The sequence below is a fragment of the Lolium rigidum genome, chromosome 4 (genome assembly GCF_022539505.1).
Source record: "Lolium rigidum isolate FL_2022 chromosome 4, APGP_CSIRO_Lrig_0.1, whole genome shotgun sequence".
Classification (NCBI taxonomy): Eukaryota; Viridiplantae; Streptophyta; class Magnoliopsida; order Poales; family Poaceae; genus Lolium; species Lolium rigidum.
Window position 1 is genome coordinate 70,288,515 of NC_061511.1, and position 6,657 is coordinate 70,295,171.

The window sequence follows — 6,657 nt, forward strand, 5'->3', positions numbered from 1 at the left end:
TAAGATGCTGGGCGTTGATTTCGTCCAATTCCGAGAATATTTCCTTACTAGGATTTCGGAAACCAAAAACAGCAGAAAACAGGAACTAGCACTTCGGCATCTCGTCAATAGGTTAGTTCCGGAAAATGCATAAAAACGATATAAAGTGTGAACAAAAAATGTAGGTGTTGTCATAAAACTAGCATGGAACATAAGAAATTATAGATACGTTGGAGACGTATCAAGCATCCCCAAGCTTAGTTCCTACTCGCCCTCGAGTAGGTAAACGATAACAATGATAATTTCTTAAGTGACATTCTACCAACATAATCTTGAACAACATTATTGTAAAGCATATGAAGTGAATGCAGCGATTCGAAGCAATAGTAAAGACAATGACTAAACAACTGAATCATATAGCAAAGACTTTTCATGAATAGTACTTTCAAGACAAGCATCAATAAGACTTGCATAACAGTTAACTCATAAGCAATAAATTCTTAGTAGAAAGCTTTGAAACAACACAAAGGAAGATATAAGTTTCAGCGGTTGCTTTCAACTTCAACATGTATATCTCATGGATATTTGTCAACATAAAGCAATATAACAAGTGCAATAGGTAAACATGTAAGAATCAATGCACACAGTTGACACAAGTGTTTGCTTCTAAGATAGAAAGAATGGGTAAACTGACTCAACAATAAAGTAAAAGAATGGCCCTTCGCAGAGGGAAGCAGGGATTAAATCATGTGCTAGAGCTTTTTAAGTTTTGAAATCATATAGAGAGCATAAAAGTAAAGTTTTGAGAGGTGTTTGTTGTTGTCAACGAATGGTAGCGGGTACTCTAACTACCTTGTCAACCAGACTTTCAAGAGCGGCTCCCATGAAGGACGTTATCTCTACCAGCAAGGTAGATCATCCTTCTTCTGTTTTGTTTACACATGTACTTTAGTTTAGTTTTTATTTATTTATGGATGACACTCCTTCCAACCTTTTGCTTTCACAAGCCATGGCTAACCGAATCCTCGGGTGCCTTCCAACAATCACATACCATGAAGGAGTGTCTATTTGCAAAATTAAGTTGCTTACTGATGAATCAGAGCAAAACATGTGAAGAGAATTATTAATGCAAATTAATTAATTGGGGCTGGGAACCCCGTTGCCAGCTCTTTTTGCAAAATTATTGGATAAGCGGATGAAGCCACTAGTCCATTGTGAAAGTCTGTCAGAAGTAAATGACAAGATCGAAAGATAAACACCACATACTTCCTCATGAGCTATAAAACATTGACACAAATAAGAGATAATAGCTTTTGAATTGTTTAAAGGTAGCACATGAAGTATTTGCTTGGAATGGCAGGAAATACCACATAGTTGGTAGATATGGTGGACACAAATGGCATAGTTTTTGGCTCAAGGATTTGGATGCACGAGAAGAATTCCTCTCAATACAAGGCTTTGGCTAGCAAGGTTGTTCGAAGCAAACACAAGTATAAAACGGTGCAGCAAGACTCACATATGAACATATTGTAAGCATTATAAGACTTTACATCGTCTCCTTGTTGTTCAAACACCTTAACTAGAAAATATCTAGACTCTAGAGAAACTAATCATGCAAACCAGATTTTAACAAGCTCTATGTAGTTCTTCATTAATAGGTGCAAAGTACATGATGCAAGAGCTTAAACATGATCTATATGAGCACAACAATTGCCAAGTATCAAATTATTCAAGACAATACACCAATTACCACATGTAGCATTTTCTGTTTCCAACAAAATAACAATGAACGAAGCAGTTTCAACCTTCGCCATGAACATTAAAAGCAACACTAAGAACACATGTGTTCATATGAACGAGCGGAGCGTGTCTCTCTCCCACACAAGCATGAATTTATTCAAACAAAACAAAAATAAAAACAAACAGACGCTCCAAGTAAAGCACATATGATGTGACCGAATAAAAATATAGTTTCAAGAGAAGAAACCTGATAAGTTGTCGATGAAGAAGGGGATGCCTTGGGCATCCCCAAGCTTAGATGCTTGAGTCTTCTTGAAATATGCAGGGATGAACCACGGGGGCATCCCCAAGCTTAGACTCTTCACTCTTCTTGATCATAGTATATCATCCTCCTCTCTTGACCCTTGAAAACTTCCTCCACACCAAACTCGAAACAAACTCATTAGAGGGTTAGTGCATAATCAAAAATTCACATATTCAGAGGTAACACAATCATTCTTAACACTTCTGGACATTGCCCAAAGCTACTGGAAGTCAATGGAACAAAGAAATCCATCCAACAAAGCAAAAGAGGCAATGCGAAATAAAAGGCAGAATCTGTCAAAACAGAACAGTCCGTAAAGACGAATTTTACAGAGGCACTTAACTTGCTCAGATGAAAATGCTCAAATTGAATGAAAGTTGCGTACATATCTGAGGATCACGCACGTAAATTTGCAGATTTTTCTGAGTTACCTACAGAGAACCCTGCCCAAATTCGTGACAGACAGAAATCTGTTTCTGCGCAGAAATCCAAATCTAGTATGAACCTTGCTATCAAAGACTTTACTTGGCATAGCAATGCAATAAAATAAGATAAGGAGGGGTTGCTACAGTAGTAACAACTTCCAAGACTCAAATATAAAACAAAACTGCTGTAGTAAAATAAACACATGGGTTATCTCCCAAGAAGTTCTTTCTTTATAGCCATTAAGATGGGCTCAGCAATTTTAATGATGCTCACATAAGAAATAAGAGTTGAAGCAAAAGAGAGCATCAAGAAGCAAATTCAAAACACATTAAAGTCTAACATGCTTCCTATGCATAGGAATCTTGTAAATAAACAAGTTCATAAAGAGCAAAGTAACAAGCATAGGAAGATAAAACCAGTGTAACTTCAAAAATTTCAGCATATAGAGAGGTGTTTTAGTAACATGAAAATTTCTACAACCATATTTTCCTCTCTCATAATAACTTTCAGAGGCATCATGAACAAACTCAACAATATAAGTATCACATAAAGCATTCTTATTCACATGCATAAAAGTATCATTACTCTCCACATAAGCATAATCAATTTTATTAGTTGTAGTGGGAGCAAATTCAACAAAGTAGCTATCATTATTATTCTCATCAAGTGTAGGAGGCATAGTATAATCATAATTAAACTTATCCTCCATAGTAGGCGGCACCAAAAGACCACTATCATTATAATCATCATATATGGGAGGCATATCATAATCAACATAAACTTTCTCCTCAATACCCGGAGGGCTAAAGAGATCATTTTCATCAAAACCGACCTCCCCAAGCTTAAATTCTTCCATAGCATTAGCAACAATGGTGTTCAAAGCATTCATACTAATAACATTCCAATTAGCATGCATAAGTTCCATGGGTTTTTTAATTTTCTCTTCAAACACATCATGTCCTAATTCAAGATAAAGTTCATAAAGATCTCTTATTTTGTTGTTGTCTTCCATTAAGCCTTACTAGTGTAAAACAAGAGACAAAAAGATGCAATTGCAGGATCTAAAGGAAATAGCTTCGAGCACTTACAACGGCAACAGAAAATAACTTAGTTACCTGGGACCGAAGTATGAGTGCCTTTTACCTTTCCTCCCCGGCAACGACGCCAGAAAAGTGCTTGATGTCTACGTGTGCTTCTATTCTTGTAGACAGTGTTGGGCCTCCAAGAGCAGAGGTTTGTAGAACAGCAGCAAGTTTCCCTTAAGTGGATCACCCAAGGTTTATCGAACTCAGGGAGGAAGAGGTCAAAGATATCCCTCTCAAGCAACCCTGCGATCACAATACAAGAAGTCTCTTGTGTCCCCAACACACCTAATACACTTGTCAAATGTATAGGTGCACTAGTTCGGCGAAGAGATAGTGAAATACAAGTGGTATGAATGAATATGAGCAGTAGTAACGGCGCCAGAAAAGTGCTTGCTCGGCGTGCGATTGATGGTAGTAATATTGCAGGAAGTAAACATGCAGTAGAACAGTAAACAAGCGGTGTTTGCAGTATTGGAAACAAGGCCTAGGGATCATACTTTCACTAGTGGACACTCTCAACATTGATCACATAACTGAATAAACAAATACTACTTTCTCTACACTCTCTTCTTGGATGACAAACACCATTCATTGTGTAGGGCTACAAGAGCACCTCAATGCCGGAGTTAACAAGCTCCACAACTTTCGATGTTCATATTTAAATAACCTTAGAGTGCATGATAGACCAACGCAATTATACCGAGTACTAACATAGCATGCGCCTGCCAACATTAGCTATGAAAGGGGGAATAAATCACATCAATACCATCATAGTAATAGTTAACTTCACAATCTACAAGAGATCACGATCATAACCTACGCCAAGTACTACATGATGCACACACTGTCCACATTACATCATGAAGGAGGAATAGACTACTTTAATAACATTACTAGAGTAGCACATAGATGATATTCAACTAGATCACAAAGCTCATGATCACATAAAGATCACATGGGAGAGAGAGATGAACCACATAGCTACGGTAGAGCCCTTAGCCTCGATGGAGAACTACTCCCTCCTCATGGGAGACAGCAGCGGTGATGAAGATGGCGGTGATGTCGATGGAGGAGCCTTCCGGGGGCACTTCCCCGTCCCGGCGGCGTGCCGGAACAGAGACTCCTGTCCCCCAGATCTTGGCTTCGCGATGGCGGCAGCTCTGGAAGGTTTCTCGTACCGTGGCTTTTTTGTCTCGAAGATTTAGGTCAGGGACCTTTAAATAGGCGAAGAGGCGGAGTCGGAAGGCTGACGAGGCCACCACACAATAGGGCGGCGCGCCTGGCTCCTTCGCCGCGCCGCCTTGTTGTGTGGGCCCCCCCAGGGCTCCCCTCTGGTGGCTCTCGGGTGTTCTGGAAGCTTCGTGGAATTCTAAGATGCTGGGCGTTGATTTCGTCCAATTCCGAGAATATTTCCTTACTAGGATTTCTGAAACCAAAAACAGCGAGAAAACGAGAACTGGCACTTCGGCATCTCGTCAATAGGTTAGTTCCGGAAAATGCATAAAAACGATATAAAGTGTGAACAAAACATGTAGGTATTGTCATAAAACTAGCATGGAACATAAGAAATTATAGATACGTTGGAGACGTATCACTTTCCATGTCTAAAGGTTCATCATAATAACTAAGTTGTGCTGAAGGTCGAGGGAGCTAGCGGGGTACTTGTGCCACCGTGAACGGCCCTCCTTGGAGTGAAATTTAATCATGCTCTTAATGTTGAACCTGTTAGTCGTTTGCAATAAGCTTGTGAGTTCTTTTTGACTAATGTTAAGCTATGGTTTTTGGCACTTCCACCATCCAAATTTGCTAGCCTCTTCGGTACTGTGCATTGCCTTCTGCTCACATTGAGAGTTGTGCATACTTCGCCAGTACATCCAAACCCGTGGGAGGACTTTCTCTTGTTCTCCTACACATAAGCCCATACATCTTCCTCAAAACAGCCACCATACCTACCTACCACAGCATTTCCATAGCTGTTCCGAGATATATTGCCATGCAACTTCCATTTTACATTACATGACTTGTTGTCATTCATCATTTATATATTGCTTTGCGTGATTCTATACAGCTGATGTGTGGTTTACCCATGTTACGCTAGATCATTGCACATCCTGCTACACTGGCAGAGGCATACAGTTTTATACATCATGGTTTGTTCATTATGAGTTATTTGTACCAAAAAGTGTGTTGTCATATGATACGTCTCCGACGTATCGATAATTTCTTATGTTCCATGCCACATTATTGATGATATCTACATGTTTTATGCATACTTTATGTCATTATTATGCGTTTTCCGGAACTAACCTATTGACGAGATGCTGAAGGGCCGATTGCTTGTTTTTCTGTTGTTTTTGGTTTCAGAAATCCTAGTAAGGAAATATTCTCGGAATCGGACGAAATCAACGCCCAGGGTCCTATTTTCACACGAAGCTTCCAGAAGGCCGGAGGAGATACGAAGTGGGGCCACGAGGTGGCGCCACACTAAGGCGGCGCGGCCAGGCTAGGGCCTGCGCCGCCCTGTTGTGTGGGTCCCTCGTGACTCCACCGACCTTGCCCTTCCGCCTACTTAAAGCCTCCGTCGCAAAAACCCTACGACGTTCGACGAAACCAGAGAAAACCTTCCAGAGCCGCCGCCATCGCGAAGCCAAGATCCGGGGGACAGGAGTCTCTGTTCCGGCACGCCGCCGGGACGGGGAAGTGCCCCCGGAAGGCTTCTCCATCGACACCACCGCCATCTTCATCAACGCTGCTGTCTCCCATGAGGAGGGAGCGGTTCTCCATCGAGGCTCGGGGCTGTACCGGTAGCTATGTGGTTAATCTCTCTCCTATGTACTTCAATACAATAATCTCATGAGCTGCCTTACATGATTGAGATTCATATGATGATGCTTGTAATCTAGATGTCATTATGCTAGTCAAGTGGATTTTACTTATGTGATCTCCGAAGACTCCTTGTCCCACGTGTGTAAAGGTGACGAGTGTGTGCACCGTGTGGGTCTCTTAGGCTATATTTCACGGAATACTTATTCACCGAGTTATGATTTGAGTTGGATGTCTCTATGAAATTGTGGTGTGTTAGTACCTCCTGTGAATGCTCAAAGTGACAGCGTGGGGTGTTCA